The sequence below is a fragment of the Amblyomma maculatum genome, chromosome 4 (assembly GCF_055883805.1).
Source record: "Amblyomma maculatum isolate TAMU_Amacu chromosome 4, ASM5588380v1, whole genome shotgun sequence".
Taxonomy (NCBI): Eukaryota; Metazoa; Arthropoda; class Arachnida; order Ixodida; family Ixodidae; genus Amblyomma; species Amblyomma maculatum.
In genome coordinates, this window is record NC_139347.1 from 38280791 (window position 1) to 38300398 (window position 19608).

Genomic DNA, 19608 nt, shown 5'->3' on the forward strand with positions numbered 1-19608 from the left:
CGTCGTCCAACAATTGGTGAACAGCGGTGGGACGACGACGACCAAGCCGTAACCGTGGTTGGAGGGACGAGCCAGGCGATACCGTCGTCCAACAATTGGTGAACAGCGGTGGGACGACGACGACCAAGCCGTAACCGTGGTTGGAGGGACGAGCCAGGCGATACCGTCGTCCAACAATTGGTGAACAGCGGTGGGACGACGACGACCAAGCCGTAACCGTGGTTGGAGGGACGAGCCAGGCGATACCGTCGTCCAACAACTGGTGAACAGCGGAGAGACGAGGACGACCAAGCAGTGACCGTGGTCGGTGAAACGAGCCAGGCCTGACCGAGGTGCTACATCTGATGGGAAGAGCGGAGATGTCCAAGGCGTGACCCGTGAATCAAAGCAGCTCAGCGGAAAGGCGGGAGCAGTGCAACGAGCCCTGTGTGATGACTGGTTGCCTGCAGCGGAACGACTGCGTTGGATTCTTGGCTGCGAGGTTTGGTGAGTGCGGGACTTTCTTCTACTGAGTTTTGCCAGGCTTTTGTTAAGTAGAGAACAGAGCTGGTAATTGTGTTGTCGTTGTTGCTGGGTTAATTGCAACAAGGCAATAGTGGGCAGTAGAGAAGGCAGCACTCGGAACAGCCATGAATGTGGATTTGAAGTCGTTGCGCAAACCGAAATTGCTGGAGCTTGCGGAGGAGTTGGGTCTGAATTTGTCAGACAAACTCAGAAAACCAGAAGTGTTAAAGGCTATTCTTGAGTTGGAAGCTGAAGATGACGAGCTTTTCGAATGCCTTGAGGTCATTGACGAACGTCACGAGAAAGAGGAACGTGAACGTCATGAGAAAGAGGAACGTGAACGTCACGAGAAAGAGGAACGTGAACGTCACGAGAAAGAGGATCGTGAGCGTAGGGAACGTCACGAGAAAGAGGACGCCCGCGTAAGCAAACTGATACAGCTGGAGATTTCAGCACATGGAATGAGCGTGGAAAAGATTAAAGCTTTTAATGCCATTCATTGTAACAGTTCAATACCGCGAGACGGTCCGCCACCGTTCCTCATCGCCGAGGATATGGCAAAGTATTTGGCAGACTTCGAAAGTGTCTGCAGAAGTAAACGTTTCGAGCGAGATAGTTGGGCGCAGATGTTGGTAGCTCTTCTCTCCGCTGAAGCGTCGGAAGAAATCAAGCGATTGGTTGGCGACCGCTTAAAAAATTATGATGAACCAAAAGAGTCATTGCTGATACGATATCAGATAACGCCTCATGATCTTCGGAAAAGATATGAGAGCGAGAAAAAGTGTTACAAGTCGTACTTTGATTTGGCGTATCAGTTGAAAGACGCTGTAAGCGATTGGCTAAACAGTGCGGAAGTTCCGGAGCAAATCAAGCTTGCACCGGAGTGTGAGAAACAGCTTCGGGAAGCGGCTGAGCAACGTGACCGCAGTAGCGAGCCGACCGAGCCTCGAACAGAGGAGTATTGTGTTACCTTGGTCGAGCCACTAGCTGAGACGGTTAGCACAGGCTTAATCGGCGAGAAGTCTGAAGTGACGCCGTTAAGCGAAGTGAACTGCACGCCGACCCAAGTAGCTGCAGGAGATACAGTTCCATCATATGAGTGTGGGGAACTGGTAGTAACTGAACCGCCTCTCGAGTCGAAAGCAGAACCTTGTGTAGAGCGTGGCGGAGATGGAAATGAGCTAGAAAAGGAGAAACTTTCAGTCTCCGAAATCGACTGTGTTGTAGAGCAGGGCGCGCAGAAAAGCGAATTGCCAATCAGGGAAGCTGCGCAACCCGCGAGTTGTGATCAGCCAGGGCAGACCGACGAGGAGTGCGCGTCCGCTGTAGAGAGCGAGACTTGCGAAGGCGACAGCGAACGACCAGAGCAGAGTCAAAATAGTTCGTGCTCCGAAACCACGCTAGGTTGTATTCGCGAAAGCAACCCCAGTGCGAACGCGGACGTAGCACACATGACCCTCACGCAATCCGAAGCGCTCCAGCTGTCGAATGAGCTTGATCGTGCGCCGGTTCGCGCTGAGCAATGCGGCTCATCGGAGGACCCGTGTAACGTGAGTGGCGAGGCGCCAGAAAAAATGCCTAGCTTGAAGGCTGGCATAAGCGGTTGTTCGGATTTGACTGAAAGTGAGTCATGCGATGCAGCCGCGGCGCCGCCAGAGGAAATGCCTAGCTTGAGGGCTGGCGTGAGCAGTTGTCGTTCGGACTTGACGGAAAGTGAGTCATGCGCTGCTGGCTGCGATGCAGACGCTGCGCCGTACTTTGACTTTGACCACTTCGACGACAACCATGTCCTACTAGCTCCGGTTACTGCTAGAACATTGACCACTAGCCTGCCAGAGCTCGCTCCGAAAGAAAATAGGACTAGAGTATTCAAGGGCTGCCACCGAAAAACGCGGAAAGGCAGACGCGAGAAAGAATGCTGCCATCGTAAGGAGAGCAAACTCAAACGATTGCAAAAAGAAAGCAGAAGGCTAGTATTCCAGCGCTGCCGACGAAAAACGCGAAAGGGCAGGCGCGAGAAAGAATGCTGCCATCGTAAGGAGAGCAAACTCAAACGATTGCGAAAAGAAAGCACAAACCATGTGTTTCAGTGCTGCCGTAGAAAAAAACGGAAAGGCAGGCGCGAGAAAGAATGGAGCAAGTGGAAGCTATCGCTCAAAAGAAAGCGACTATCCCAAAGGCAGAAATGCGCCCGTGCCCAGAAAATGCGTGACTGGTGCGCCAAGCGTAAGGAGAGGGATAGGTTGTTTAGCAAAGCTAGTGACTTATGCTCATGCGTTTCTTTGCACAGAAACAGGAAGGTACGGTTGTTCCGAGAAACGGACAACCGAAGTTTTAGTGAAAAGGGTGATCTCAATGGTAACACCGATGGCTGAAGTCGGAGCCCATGACGTGAGAAGAAGCCTGTATTCACTAGTTGGTGTTTTTCTTCCTGGCATAGGATTTTAAACATATTGTATTGTATTATCTTTGTTTGAAGTGCTGTTTTGAAAATGCGATTTTCAAATTTGTGGACGCGTTCTAAGTGCTGCTAAGCTGCCCTTTAATGTGGATGGGGGCATAGGAGGGAAATAGTCTGGCATGACTTAGTGAAGTTTGTGCCGTGCTTGCTGGCTGAACGGTTGAGTTTTTAGCGTGGTTGTGATGCTGTAGGTTGTCAGAAATCTCTCCTGAAGACAAGTTGCAGAGTGCCTTGGAAACCCGGACTTGCGAAGGACTTCTTCAGGCTGACTGGCTCAAGAGAAACAGAGTCGGATGACCCCGGCTAGCAGCAACATCCCGATCCCTCCGGACAGCGGATGCAGTCCCCTGCCCTTCGGGATCTCCCTTCCCCGGCGGGGCAGTCTGTTACGTTTCTCCACCGACAAGTGGGACAGCTGACGCGGCCACCGCTTAGCAACAGGCAGAACCGCGAGCGGATCGGCCATTTCGACGCCGTTCATCGGCCGCGCAACGCTTCCTCCCGCCGACAAGTCTCAGCGTGTTCCTGCCACGCGCCAAATGTGTGTGCGTGCGTGTGTGTGCAAAAGCTGGCCAAGCCTGGAGCTCGAGGGAAAGTGCGTCGCCCTCTCCTGTCTGCAGGAGGTGGAGGAGATGAGGTCGGAACACCTGCGATTGAGTCATTCGTCGTGAACCAACATGTTTGGCTCTCCCTTTCCTGTGAGGGTTTACCCTTTTCCTGTGAACGGGAAAACCTATAAAAAGCAGCGGCCGACTCCGCTGGGACAGAGACTACTTTGACGCGCCGTTGGCACGACGCTAGACACCAGCTGTGTGAGAGTGTCTGTAATCTCTCCGGGTCAGCTTCACTGCCCGTTTCTTCAAGATGTTGCAGTAAAGGTTGTTTCGTTAGAAGACGCCTCGTCTTTGCTGGCACCTTTGATGCCGTCCACGGAGCCGCCAGGCCAACGCTACCGAGGGGCCGCGCGCCGCAGCGGTACGCTACCCCGGCACTCGCGATCCCCACACGTAACACTGGGCGTTTGGCAGGACAAGGGGAATAATGTACTGGCATTGTGGGCTTTTTGCTGTTTTTTGTGCGATATGGGACTTGACTCGCGCTTGTAACGCAAGTTGCTGTGGCTGTATATATTTTCATATGCCTTCTCCCACATCGTTACCCATCGTAATCCACTTTCTTCTCCCCTTTCTTTTCAGCAGTGCAGAGTGGCAGGTCAGATTTTAATCATTCCGGCCAACTTCTCTGCCTTTTCTAGCAATAAAGATATATATCTATCTACTGTCTCGGCATACGCAGACAGTGATGTCATTCGCAGAGAGAAATGTATGTCTATTGGAGAGAGCTGCCGGGCGAGGTGAATAAGAGCAAAGTTAAATACTAAGGGGAAAAGGATCACTCCTTGAAAGGTTCCTCGAGCACCGAGCGGGATTTCTGGCAGCGTATGAATGGTTAGGAAGCCACTAAGACCGGTGGGATAACATTAACCAATATATCCCAAGATATAATAAATGCCGACAAGCCAGTTATACTGGCAGGGCAATATTTACCATTGTATGCCATCATCGACCATTTTATCTGCAGATATACACAACGGTTGGGAAGCCGTCACAATTGGCAGGGGGATATTGACCAATGTTTTCCAAGATATATTCGATGTTAACAAGCCGCCAATACTGGCTGGGCAATATTTACCAATGCATGCCATGATATGTTCAACGTAGGCCAGTGGCCACCACTCGTTGGGCAATATCGGCCACTGAAACTGAATATGCATACAATGTTGGCAATCCACTAAGACCGGCGGGACGATATTGACCAATGATGCCAAGCTATATTCAATGTCGACAAGCCATATATACTGGCAGGAAAATATTTACCAATGTATGCCATGATTCGCGAATTATGGGCAAGCCATTGCCGATGGCTGGGTAATATTGGCCATCATATATCATTGTGTATACAATGTTGGCAAGCAATTCTATACGCAATGTCACTGTTGCCCGTTGATAGCCCATGAATGCCAATCATGGGGGGAACATGTAAATCACTGGTCCAAGAGTGGTCAATGTTATCGCATGGCTGCACCATTATTGGTAGCGCATTGGCAACGCCGTGCCACTGGTGGACCAGACGTCGCCAATCAATTTCCAATATCGGGCCGGTCGCATGTGCTACCTGGGGTGATTCATCAGGGTGAGGATTGCTGTTCAGCGGCTTAGAAAGGCCCTTATGTGGTTATACATATGACTGCCTGCTTGTAGTGTTTATAGATTTTAAAGAATGTCAGAGTGTAACATTGAGAAATGCTTTGGTGATCGAGATCTACCCCACGAATAGCGTGAGTAACGTGAATCGTTTTAGTTGGAGGAATATGTCTTGGGTGCATAGAGCCGGACGGAAACCAAACATGCATTTAGACAGGAGCCCCCTTTCCTCGAGGAAGTTGCAGAATAGTGTCTTAATTACATATTCCAATAATCTCCTCCTAGTAGCTTTCATCGCAGAGCGATGGAGGTGTGAATTAGTTTTGTGTGGTTGTGTCTTTGTAGTGTCGTATATTGAGATGGGTCTGATAGATGTCGGAAGAGATTCCACGCTTGAGGTAGGCTCATAAGTTATCATCAAGACGATTGCACAGAAACTCCTAATGTTAGTGACAAGGACTAATGCCAGTGATGATAGCAGCTGTTCTATTATATCTATATTTACGAAGGAAGCCTCGCTTGGTGAGTTGTGTTCCACATCTCGGGAAGAGGCTGGTCTTGGGTAGAGAGAAGCGGTGTCCAGGTTGTCTGCATATGGCGCAGGCGCCGGTCTTACTCTCTGTATGGTACTCGTTGTTGTGCCTGGCCAAAGCCGCCTAGAAATTCAGCCAAACGCCTCCTTCACAAACTCTGGATATTTCTCTGCAAAGCACCAGTGCACTGGAGGCGAGCCGTACCAAAGGGACAGAAGCGACGTGTTTCAACATGCGCTGAATGTCCAGACAGCACGGCGCGCCGTGGCCCTGACGGTGAACCCCTTCTCGCCCCGCGGCATATTTGAAGCGAGAGCGCAGCAAGCTCTCCCATTGGCCCTGCGAAAGTGCTGCCGTCGGATTGGACCATTTTGAGCGTCAACGGTTCTCGGAAACGGAGTCTCAAGTGCTTCCGTTCGAGACTCCGAGTGTGAGTTCGTCACGAGCGTCCATCGGGAGCAGTTCGCCCCCTGACAGTGCGGACGCGGCGGAATCTCCCCGGCCGTCGCTGCTCGAGAACAGTCGCGTATGGCTATGTTAGCTTTCGGCCAAAGAGCCGATCTTGTTGTGTAAATGCATGTAAATAGTGTATAAAGCCTTTTCTTCATCTCACCAACGCCGACTCGGATTCATCGCTACCGCCCAGGGAGCTGACAGCCCTCGTTCACGAAACGGGTGACGAGCGCTGCGTCACCAACTCCTTGGCACAACCCTGTTGACGGTGGGCTACTGTGTGATAACCCCACCGGCACAACATTGGTGGCAGTTGCAGGATCCACTGGCACAACCCTGTTGACGGTGGGCTACTGTGTGATAACCCCACCGGCACAACATCGTATAGTTGACGGAATAGGGGTCGTGTAACCTTCCTCACAAGTGATGAACATGGAGCTTGTCTTGCCCAGGAGTCTAGCGGAGACGGTATTGTGCGTGTACAGACATTTCGCTCATTGTTTATGAAATACGAATTCCTTAGCGCAAAAAAAAAAAAAAAAAGATCCCAGATCACTGCAGAATCTGCACTGGAGAAATGCGTAAGCCTGCGCGTTGCTGTGTTGTCCTCGAGATGTCAGCAGGACTCCGCGAGTGACAGATCATGTGTATTTCCTTTCCTGTAAACCAAATATAGAACGCCGGTGAACTTTAATGCGTTCAACGGAACGCTGGCTGTGTTTGACAAGGGACGAGTGATGTACCGTGTGCAGCAGCATTGTTCAGGCTTTCGCATTTCTGCACTGAAGATTCTGCAGTGCTCTCAAAAATTTTCAGACTGTATTTGATTACCTCTCTTTACACACTTTCTAACCATTTCCACCCATTTATGCATGCAAATGATGGGATTTCTCGCTCATTTACGTTCATTAAACATCTCAAATTTCCCTTCACCAGAAGTTACGTCTATATCACTGGAAGTCGAGTACCGCGTGACCACCTTTGGACGTCGATATTACCCTTCTCGACTATTTAGACATCTGGTTGGCTTAATTGGTTATAATTAATTACCTAAATAACCCACATCAACCATTTTGTCACTTGCACACGTTTACTTGGCGCTCTATCCGATAGTACCAATCTTTTCCCGATATACCAACTAGTTCCTGTGAAACCGAAGGAAGGGAGGGAAAGTCACATGTGGCATTCGCCGACGCTATAATGATGTGTCCTGCGCCTACGAGACGGGATAATTAATCAGTTTCCTGTTCTCACCCTCTAGTTCATCTGCAAGTATTTCGAACGGTGGTTCTAGCTCCGCAAAATATCAGAATGTAACCGAGAAGGTGACGAATATCCTAGAAGAAATAATAAATCATTTGAGTCTAGGTATTGCTCTTGCAGGGATTAAAATAGAAAGAATATTGTCAAATTCTATCTGAATTTCTTCCCCAAATGACAGTTGTGGCTCAAAAAAGCATCGCCGAGTGCAACCTGCAAGGTTGCATACCCCGAGACGTAAGCGATAATTATTGCGCTGTTAATTCTTGGCTTTTTAAAAAAAGAGGGGTGAAAATTGTCGGTAATAAAACCGATGTCTCTCGCTTTCAAAAACACGGTGCTAATCTATCACGACACAGGAGCAATGTAAATGAGGAACGGTAATTATCCTCTCCCATTGTCACAAGTATTCTCGTAGTTTCGCACATGCTCAAAACAAAAGGTCGTGTGGCGGCGAATGTCAAGTGTATGGCGGATCGGCGGACTTAGGCAATAATAATAATAATAATAATTGGTTCACAGGACGGGAAAGGAGCAGTATCTGTCGCACTTGTTTCTGGGGACATCTGAACCGCGCCGCAAGGGAAGACAAGAAGGTGGGAGTGAAAGTGTAAAGAGAGAAAGAGGAACCGTAGTGGAGGGCTCCGGGGTAATTTCGACCGCCTGGGGATACTTAACGTGCACTCACGTCGCACAGCACACGGACGCCACTTCGTCGAAACGCAGCCGCCGCGATCGTGGTCGTAACCGGTTACTCCGGCACAGTAGACGGGCAACGGAGGTGGGGCAGAAAGACGCCAGCGTTCGAAGGCATGGCTACGAATATGTTCTCGTGCACAGTACACGGGGTAATTTTTTTTAATGTTTGCAGACGTGCATTTTATTAACCATGAGAAATGTGCCCAGTATGGTTTATGCACGCTTGTTGTGCTGCAAGCTTTACATCACATTTGCGAACGAGCTTAATTATTTTGCCATTAATTATCCAGAATTACCTAAATACACTTTCTTACTTTTCAATTTAAGGAGGACTTTCATATTTCGAAATTTATGGCCGTCAACATCAAAGAAGAAGCCCATTTTTAAGTATCGATAGTAAAAAAATACGCATTTGAATGTTTGTTGATTCGAATTTCCCGAGTGACGTTATACAATGGCGTCGCTCGTTTTTTTTTTTTTTTTTTGTACAAGATACAGACGCCGTTTGTGCATTTAATTAGGTAGAAGAAGTTAACATAATTTCGACAACAATTTCATGCACATCGAGTCCATTTTATAAAACGCGAAGTGCTTATATAAGGCCATTCAACGAGCTTTAAAATAATTTTTTTTTTGTGTTCGATGTTTCGAACTTCATTACTGACTAAGAAAATTAAAAAATGGACTCACCTTCGACGTTTACGGGCCTCAATTTACAAGTATATTGTCAGCTCTAAAATCAAAACAAACATTTGATTAATCAATTTAGTTAATTAATTACCTAGACACTGTGCTCTATGACGGAAATAATGTCTGCCTTGCTTTGCAAACCATTTATACAGACCGTACTTAGGCATCTCTTGGAGAATTGAAAATGAAAACCTGTAATCGATAAAAAAATCACCAGGTGCACTGTGCAGGTATAGTAAAAGGCTCCTGTTAATTTCTCATCTCTATACTTACGCAAGATTGTGAGTGACACAACAGTTCAGCAGTGATCACGCGCAGGGAGCATCAATCATATTGCGCCCTTTGACGGTCCCTGCCTGGCAGAAGCAAATGCCTGGCTTTGTCTTTTCTCGGCAACGCTACGCCTCGACGCACGGCTTGAATTCGGCGCCAAAAAGCAAGACTTCGTACGCATTCGTCAGCTGGCGCTGCCCGTTTATTTGGCATAGGGAGCGCACACGTTGCGCGGCCACTCGGCTTATTAATTTTGCACTAAGTAGGCTCGGTATTGATCTACCATCTCCCTTGTGCTTGCATGAACAATCGCTCAAACTTCTGTCTCAGCCAAATATCCCTCGTCTATACGAGGTATGGAGTTAAAGTTCAGGCGCCGAAACCCCGTGTTCTTGATTCTGCTTGCTCATAGGGCCTGTATATTTATGGGTCAAAAGTATTGCTGACTGAACCAACAAAGTGTTTTTCCTAAACATGATATTTTACGAGGCACACACCCTTCCTTTCCTTTTAGAGCGTAAACTTCGCATTTCACCTCACAGGGCTAGAATAAACTTGCTCTAATTAAGTGTAGGTGTTCACCGACAAGTGAGACAGACACTGCGCCTTCCTTTCCCCCTAAAAGCACCTTAAACAAAGAATATGCAAAGAAATCACGAAATGAGAAGGCGGTGTTGAAGCGTTACCACGTCTAACCATAAGGCTGCGCTTGAGCGTCTTCCTAAATCCATACCGCCAAACCATCTTAAATCTTGCTAAACCATGCAAAACCATAATGGAGATTTCGCTCGTATAACTATAGTTCAAACCATGCTTAAACCTCCAGCATTTTTTTAGTTTCTACTTTTAGTAGCAAAACGAAGAGGGGTGTAGAGGGTGGGGTGGAAAGGACGGTCAGGAGTCCACTTCGGCATGGGCAAAGAAATATCTCCGAAACTAGGCCGAATAACAAAAATCAATTTCATCAGTAGCGTCGGTGACTGTTAGCCTAGCCGATAATAGTCGGCGGGTGTGGTGATTGCGATCGATGATCTGTCGCAGTTAAATGCATTGTAGGCCTCGGGTCTCAGATCAATTACAGGTGATCAACTTCTCATTCCGCTGCTGCCACTTAACACGAAAAAAAAAAAAAAATTAAAAGCTCTGTCGTGTTTCCGAGGGAACGACAAGGCCAGTGTTGCTGACTAAGCGAAGGTTTTATCTTCTTTCTTCGTGCGAAGGTAACACCTAGGGCGTTTGTGCGAAGAAAAAAAAAAAATGCTGCTAGGGGAATGGAATCCGTTTCGAATAAATGCTAATGCGAATTTCATTAGCTGGGCATACCATTTTGCCGAATCCAGGTAATAAAATTTGCAAGCCTGGAAAACATAATCCTTAATATTTAAAGGCGAGAAAAATAGGGGGCAAATACAGTGAGGACGACGGGACGAATAGCCTACAGCACATTTTGGTCCTTTTTCCAGAACCGACTTCATCTTCTCAGGCAGTTGAATGTCACCCACTATCACCAAACCACTTCCACGTTTCCTCCTCTTGTCATCCTTTCTATTCCTTAGTAATACAGTGAGCAAGCCTGCACATAGTTGTTCCGTCATCTGAGCGGCCAGTTTACAAGTGGAACGGAAGTTCTTTTCAACAAGCCATGCTGGTTTTTGTGCAAAACAGGCAACCCGTAGAAGGTCGTTAAAAAGGCGAATTTTTTTTTTTTTTGTTCCAAAGCTCGGACCTGAGGATTTTGCTAATCCTTTTGACGTGACCCCAAGAAGGGAGCACCGGCCGGAAAAGAGCACTTATTTCAGTGAGAACCATGCCGTTTCATATGCAAAAGGCGACGGTCCTGACACGACAGGTGTTGGAGACGACACAACATACATATCAAGTTGTCAATAGAAACAGGAGAAGAACATGTAAAAGGGCCCATTGTAGTAGAAATATAGCCTACTTGTTGCTCGGCGAGTTGGTTGCACAGCATTTATAATATCTAAAGGCGAGAAGGAGGAGGAGGAAGATGAGGAGGAAAGGCATAAAGACAAGAAAAATAGGGACAAACACAGTGAGGACGACTGAACTGTGTTTGTCCCGTATTTTTTTTTTCGCCTTTAAATATTATAAATGCTGTGTAACCAACTCGCCAACAACAAGTTCCCCTCGAAAATATAATAAATGTTCGACATTCTAACTTGAAGGAACCCTAAAACGATATTTATTGTCACATTTTAATGCGACATGCTTATAGAGGTGTTTTTGAGAGAATTCGAATCAAATTTAAAAGCTCTGCGTGTATCTCATAATATAAAAAAGAAATTAAGGGTTGCTCCTCGTGACCTCTCGCAGCCAACTGAGGCGACACTGCTCGTTGACGTCATTATGGGACTGTCTGGGTGCACGCTCTCAAGTGATGCGCGGCCTGAACGGGGAGAGCAGGGACGCCTTCGCATCCTATTCTCTTTATATTTTCTTGTCTTTCAGCCTGTTGGAGTTGAGGTGGAGGGAAGAAATATTATATTGATCATCGACATATTCGTCGAATAGATAACTTTTTTTTTTCTGCGATCACGACTTAAGGAATGCCTATTGTTGCTGGTCGCTTTTTAGCTTTAGCAAATCTTTTTGTGATACTTTTCAGCCTATCTTTCAGCAGCTCCTTATGCAACTGAATTATTTAAAGACCGTAAATAAATTTCTCCGAAATTAAACCCTGAGATTTTTGCTTATTTAATGCAGTCCAACAGACAGGCAATGTTTCTATTTGCAAGATGAATAAAGCGACCACTTTAATCTATAGAGTATAGTGAATGAGCAAAACAAATTGCGTTAGTGCCGAAGCGGTCGGTCTTGTGACTAAATATTGAGTCCACTTCAAAACCGTGTTCCATAATTTGGCCCATTTCAATGAAATTTGCAGTCTGTGAACTGTCTCAATTAGAATAACTAAAAAGATGTTGAGAATACAGTTATAATGATATGTTCTACACGAGGTGGGCAGCTTGGAATAACTAAACTGCAACTTCATCTGTCGATCGAAACCTTGACAGGTGGTTTATAGGTAAAAGGCCATGGTTCAATGTTATTGGTGAACACTGATGTTACTATGCGCTTAGCTATGGAAGTTTGACTTTGGGGTTTGTTGAATGTTATAACCTGGCACGACATTAAATTCAGCCTTTGAGTTGAGTAGGAGTATCGCTCTAGAATGAAGATTTCGTCTTTATGGGCTTGCATGACAGTTCACCAGTTAAAAATTTGCTCGCCCAAATATATCTCCTTTTTCTTTTAATTTATGCAATCATAGCACCCAAATATGGTAGTTCTAAAGCCAAAATAAATGTTTTAGCAATGTTATGTTCGGAATACCGATGTGCTGTGCAGTGTTTCGAAGAATATGTGTTTAAATGATTTTTAACTCTTAAATAGTTAATCCGAAATAATACTTATTACTGACTCACTGGCTCAGCTTTCGCTCTAATCACTGAAGGGTTTTTGTAGTATCAAACGTCTTTGTCGGCGGTAATACAAAAACCTAAATAAAAGTATAAAAGTTATTGAAAGACCTTTGAAATTGTTCATTGTTTTAGAAATACACTGCCACAAAATGCCACGGTGCTAGTCGATCAATAACCAAAATGTTTTTACTTGTCTTGTTTGGTCGTACTTCAACTTGTTTCGGTTGTTCTAGTTACCTAATAGGTTTGTACTGTACTATAACGTGTGTTCTTGTGTAAGAGATACGGGTCATAAACTTTTTCTTCGAGCCGCCATCCAGACAAATGCTGCAGTGTGTGGGACAGCACAGTTGGTACGGTTGTCATAACAACTATCGTGGAATTTGTCTTGCCGTATGCGCTCATCCAAGCGCGTTTTGCAAAATCTTCAAGAATCTCGTAGCCTCTTCTTTTACTCCTTTTCGTGAGGACGGCTCGCGTTGCGAACAATACCCGCACAAACTTAGAGCACGCTTCAAGCAGAATATGCTCAAAACTACGAGAGTATGGAACTCCTACGTCCTCGGCGTTTCGGCGCAGCAAGCTGCGCGTTATACGCTTCGCATGTTTTCAATGAAATGGCATTACAACTTCGTTTTGCTTCAGTGCGTGGGCGTGTTTGAGGTACACGGAATGTTTTCCGAGCACCCTTTTCAAGATTTCCAAAATGGTCATTCAGAATCATAACCCGCAAGCGTTTCAGGCCGAATGCAGCATGAATGCTTCTTTCACGTCGCCCACCTGAGTATGTTTTAAAACCATGAAAGAAACTAAGCATTCCAAGCTGCTCGTTGCCCTTTTCAACTACGTTGGGAGAGTACATTTGGGTATTACTCAGAGAAACCACCTCTAAATTTTTTTCTCATTGAAATATTTCACGTTGTAGCTCAGGGTTTATTAAGCCTTAACCAAAACAAGCAGACTTAATAAAAATAATGCGCATTTGACAGCGCGCAAAATATTTCATGTTAGTTAATTGCTAAAACGCGCGAACTTAACCACGAGGTTCGTGCCTCCACTTTGCTGTAGCCAGTGCTTCTTGTGTCCTCGTGTAGCTTCAGCAGCCCCGTATTCGCGTTCTGCTGTCTTTTATCAGCGCACTTATGGGCACCGTGCGAGCACTTAATGTGTGTTCGTTCCTTTTGCGTAGCTTTTATTCTTAGATTAAACGTTCGATGCTTATATTGTGCAAAATTCTATAAGGCTCATCACCCTACAGTTTCCTTGATCGTATTTATCATCTTTAACTCCTCTCTATTAAAGTCACTCTTTTTTTGGACATTCAGGCTACGTACATTCTTTCTTGTCTTTCGAAAATATTTTCCGCATTACCCGATCTCGTGGAATATGCCCACATCATAATTAGTGTGGCGGGAGAGCAGGGATGAAATCAATAAATGCCGCAGCTGGGGCCGTTTCCTTGGGCGCGAAGGCGCTGGCGGTGTCAGGCTTTATTTTTTAAAGAACGTAATGGTCTTGGCCATGTTCATTTACTGTTTACTGCAAAGCGCTGCAGGGCAGATGAAAAAGTATCATAAAAACCGCAGACCCTCCCATCTCCGTCTTACTTGCTGTTGGCGAATTGTTGGCCACAAAACTCAGACCAGATTATGAAAAATTGGCAGACCTGTCGGAAGGGGACGGAAAGAACCTTGCTTAAATCTCCCTGCTCTCTTCGAAATTGGTTTAGGTTTAGTGCACGGGTTTTAACTTTCCACAGACTCAGGCTACGAGGGATGGTGCAGTGGGTGGCAGCGGATAATTTCATGTCTGACAGTTTCAGGATGAGAGTCCAGAAGTAAGGAGAAGCAAGGAGGTGATATTTTCTTCACTGAGCCCAGCCAGCTTCCCGGTCGATGGGCTCTCATCTCCGGGGGCAAACGTTAAGACGTTCCCCGCGAGACGAAACCGCATACAGTTTACATAGTGCGCAGTCGGGGCATGTCAACGCTACCCCATCATCGGGTGGTAAGGTATCCCGCACACACTCTCCAGGCGGGACGATACGTCAAAGATAATGTGAGGAAACATCACTATTCGATATTATCGGCCGTGAGAATTGATTTGTCCCCAATGCTCGCGCGAATGTACCAGCGCGCCTCGGTTTTTATCGCTCTATCATAGTCGGTCGAGGAAAGCTGACTGCGAGCCTCTTCAGGCCTATCATATGAAGGAGGACGAGCAAATATGCACAAGAGAATTCTTGCGTGTATTGGTGAGAAACTTTTCTTTTTTATCATCGCGTGGATGCAACGAATCAAGAAACACGAGAACCAAGTTCCAAGCAATATTCTTTTTTCGTAGCCTGAATCTGTTACGGATTGCACCTCCCCGTGCCCGAAAAAACTTATTTGAGTAGGTAGGTAGTTTGACAGGTATGTGGTGTTTAACGTCCCGAATTCGTATATAGACTGTGAAAGACGCCGTAATGGAATACTCAGAATTAAGTTAGGTCAACTTTAGCGCCTATTAACAAATACAGCGAAGCACACGGGGACGCTGCGTCATTTCGCACTCGTCGAAATGCAGACCTTCGCCGGGATTATAGGCTACGCCCCACGAAATTCAGCTTTGTAGAGCCTAAGGCGACTCTAGGTACTTAACCAGAGCTGAAAATTAATTAGTTGTAAGTGTAGTGAAGGTATGTGTCCCTTCTCGTCCTTCATCGCCTGTTTGCGCGCTACCTAGCCCAGTAGTTTCTTTCATAGTCCCTTTTTAATTTGGCAGTCTGAGATTGCTCGGAGGCATGTAATTGTTTTGGAATATTTTGGCTGAGCCTGAGTCTAAATTTACCCAAGATGGGCAATTCTGTGTGCTCTAACTTTGCCGTTAATGAAGAAGGGGAGCCGGGTACTTGAGTAGCGAAGAAAAAGAAAGTTTATTAGTCGGATTAGCCTACATGCTTGTTGAATGTTATAGTAATATACAGAGTGAGGCTACAGCTACTTTTATAGCGATCAGTAGGTGGCGCGGCAGGTGACTCCAGTTGCCAGACGAGTGTATAAGAATACGCTAGGGGCCATGGTGAACACTAAAATTAAACTATCTGGCCACCTGTCCTGAGCCAATACGACATTTTTAATGACCATTCATAAAAATAATGCTATTTATGGCAGGACACCTAAGACACAAAAAAGGGAAGAAGGAAAGCCGCATACGAGCAAAATTTTAATTTAGTTTTGTGTGGCATCCGGGGGTTTATTTTTCACTTTTGTAGTGAAATCTTAAGCTGCTCTTCAAGGCACGGAAATTGGCGAGAATTTATTCCTTCGTGGACTAATAGCGTAGTATACAATGAGGGCATTGACAGTATTCATTGTTTTAATGTTTCGATCATGAACGCCTGGCGAAATAGAGACAGTGTAGAGTAATTTGGTCACACACACACACACACACACACACACACACACACACACACACACACACACACACACACACACACACACACACACACACACACACACACACACACACACACACACACACACACACACACACACACACACACACACACACACACACACACACACACACACACACACACACGCACACGCACACGCACACGCACACGCACACGCACACGCACACACACACACACACACACACACACACACACACACACACACACACACGCACGCACGCACGCGCGCACACGCACAAGCACACGCACACATCGTACTTTATCGTAATATATGCCATATTACGTAATATACAGTAATATATACCATATTACGTAATATATAGTAAGTCACCGTGCAGTTCGGTGCCTTACTACCATGATACAGAATAGAGCTTAGCGCTTGAAGTGCAGAAGGTAGAGGAGCGCGATCTGGCACATCAGAGGGAGTGTACAATATTTATAGAATTTCACTTCACACGGTATTAACCATAATAGCGCAAACACATAGAAAAGAGGGCTCTGTACTAAATGTACACTACAAAAGTCAAATCGAAAAACAAAAGTTCGTTTGCTGTGACTTTCGTGTTTCAGTTTAGCGCTGCTTTCATTATTCTCATTTGTGCTTGGAATGCTTGAAGAGCTTGAAAATTACGAGTTCCACGGATGGGCTCTTGTCGTCTCAGACCCAAATAAACCAATCCATATAGCAAGGATGCTCTCTATAACGAACCGAAGTTCTTTACAAGAATGGACGTAAACGTTGACAGTTTCGTAATTCGCTGCGCTCGCTGACTCGGTTCGCAAAGTTTGTAGTCTATCAAGTGGGAATGAAATAACAAGAGTGCACAGTAAACCTTGGCGCAAAACTTCGTCCTTGCCAGCGCTTGGGATATTGGAGAAGTTTGCGACAGATGCGGGAGCAGCTTGGATTGGGTGCCGCAGCTGCTTTCGCCTCTTATTTGCCAACTCTGATGGCACGTTCGTTGGTCGCACACTGACGGTTATAAATTCCACACGCAATGCCGAGCTCTACAGGGGACGTCCGAAAACTGTCGCACTAGCGAACAATTGTCGACTTAATGGGTTGGCTCTGCAACAAACACACTCTGCCAGGACGAAGTTGGAGCACAGTACTCCAGTAGGCGCCCACGTAGGCGAGGCAATATGTGTCACAGAGGGGAGCACGTAATTTCCAAGCGAGAAGGCAGGCATTCAGTATGCAAGGGCTGCACGTATGTCTCTGCCAGCCAGGTGGATGGCAGAGACTTCGAATCCCTGCTTGCTCTCCGTCACCTTGTCCATGCAGCAGCTTTTCCGTTGAATTTCTGAAGGCATACAGTGGATTGTGCACGTACTACATACGTTCTCAGCGAGGCGAGGAAGCGATGGTAAGGAGCGAGGAAAGAGGCACAAAGTTTCAGTTGTGTATCAAGTCACGTTCCGTCCGTATTCTGTCACCGAGCGAAGTATCCGGTTCATTTTTGACGCGATTGCGTTAAGGAAAATAATGACCGGCATGGCTCTGGCAGGTAGTAGTTGTTTGACGCGGCAGAGCACCGCTTCATGGATGGGCTGTGTTACGCAATGATATCGCATGCTGTCACAAAGATGGGAGGGGCTACCATCTCGGGTTAGGGTAGGATAAGAATCAACCTTCCAGGGATCTTCTATGCCCACTAGGGCACACTTCTTCTAGGCCATTAAGGGATTAGGCTTGATTAAAGCGGAGTGTTATATTTAAGTCGAGTGATCGTGCATGATCAGTATAGCTGAATAAAGTTGTAGCTTAGGACAACAATCCTAAAATAATGCTTGAGTAGAGGCAAAAGTTATGGGATTGGAAATTAAGTGGGCAGGAACTGCGTGTACGCTAATGAGAAACAACAAGGAGAGAAGGCAAAAGGGGGTCATTATTGACGCTTTCGCGTCATACACTTAAAGGCGGAGCTTAAGTGGCCCCATCTTTATTATTATTTTTTTTGCTCTTATGCGTGTTCTGTGCTAGGGCATCGATTCCTTACATTGTTAAAGGAAACCTCTATGCACTAAGCAATGCCTCTAGTGGCAGGTAATGCATGTGAGAAAACAAGAATGAAGTATTGGTTTTTGCTGGGTGTACTTTTGAAACGAAAGCTTCACTACGCCATATATCAGTCAAGGTCAGCCTGGGCTTCCGCTTGACCTTCAACGATCCAGAGATCGCAGTGTGGCTATAGGTTAACCATGGTATAACCTATAGTGTATGTCACTTGACCTTTGGTATTAACCTTGACCTTTGACTTTTGATATTCGACCTTGGCGTTGGACGGCAGACACAGCATCACAAGTGCCACTGTGTAGTTGACGGCGTCATCAACTCCATAGTATTGTCAATTTAAACTCTGCAAAACCATGTTCGCCCATGTCTAAACCAAAGCCTAACCGAAACAAAACCAAGCAAAACGACGCTTTCGCTTCGCCTAACTTGGTTTAGCAGGGTTAAACCTTAGCCAGTTTTTTTTTCTTTAGAATTAGTCTTGCTTATGTGTTTCGCACTTCGACTAAAAAGGACCGAGGGTGCGAACTGTATTATCCATCTCTCTATTACTGTTCTTTCTTCTGCCTCATCTTCGTGGCCTAGTGGTTAGGGCTCATGAGTGCTAGAGCCCGCGGGTACGCGGGTTCGATCACAGCCGCGATGTCTGTGTTTCGCCTTCATAGAAATGTATAGTACACTACACAAGAGTTTTATTTGTACGTGAGATATGCGGCTAGGCGGACGAAAATCTGAGGATGTCATACTAACATCAGTAATAAATAAATTCAATATTTAGCATTTTATTCACTCCAGTTAAGATGCATGTTTATATCGAAAGCGTAAAAATGGTGGTATTGATGACTGCTCTATTTTGTAGGATTTTAGTTGCACACATGTACCCTGAGATATGTGTGACTAAGAGTTCAGCCTAATCCATCCATCTATTACGCTTGCTATGCCGCGGCGCTCGGCATGAAGATCCTCCCTGGCGTGACGCAGCTGTTGTGTATGACGCTTCCGTTGACAAGAAAGCATGCATTAGAATGTATGAAATTTGTAGATTATGTTCACGAACTGACTTTTGCGCTGTCATTTAAAGACATCATATAATCAACTACTAAAGTCGCGATTAATTTTAGGCTTTTCCTCACAGCAGCGATGCAATGCGAATAAACTTGACGATGACGTTATTTGTTGGCGATGTTTCATATTTCAATTGCTTTCGCCTAATTCATTTCTTCAGTCACCCGATGCCACCCAACAACGCCTCGTAGCCTTTAGCTTCGTTGGCGTTGTTTTTCTTCCTCGGTGTAAGCGTTTATGTGTTGGAAATGCATCATCTCCGCAGATGACACCATTATACGTGTGCTTACTCCGCACCGTATGCTGCGGAGAACCCTGAACGCCGAAATAGTTTTATCCAGCAATTGCATAGAGGTGTTTATTGAACGTAAGCGCAAAGTTTCGGCTGGAAAGTTGAGCATTTGGCCTGCTATTGTGCTCCAGGTAAGGGGAAGGTGAGAAGAAAGAGGGTCGTGATGGGTGACGATGGGACGACAAGAGGTATCACATAAATATACAGGCAAGGCACAGTAACTTGTTTCACAAGCGCAAGTGTGGTCCCATGTCGCT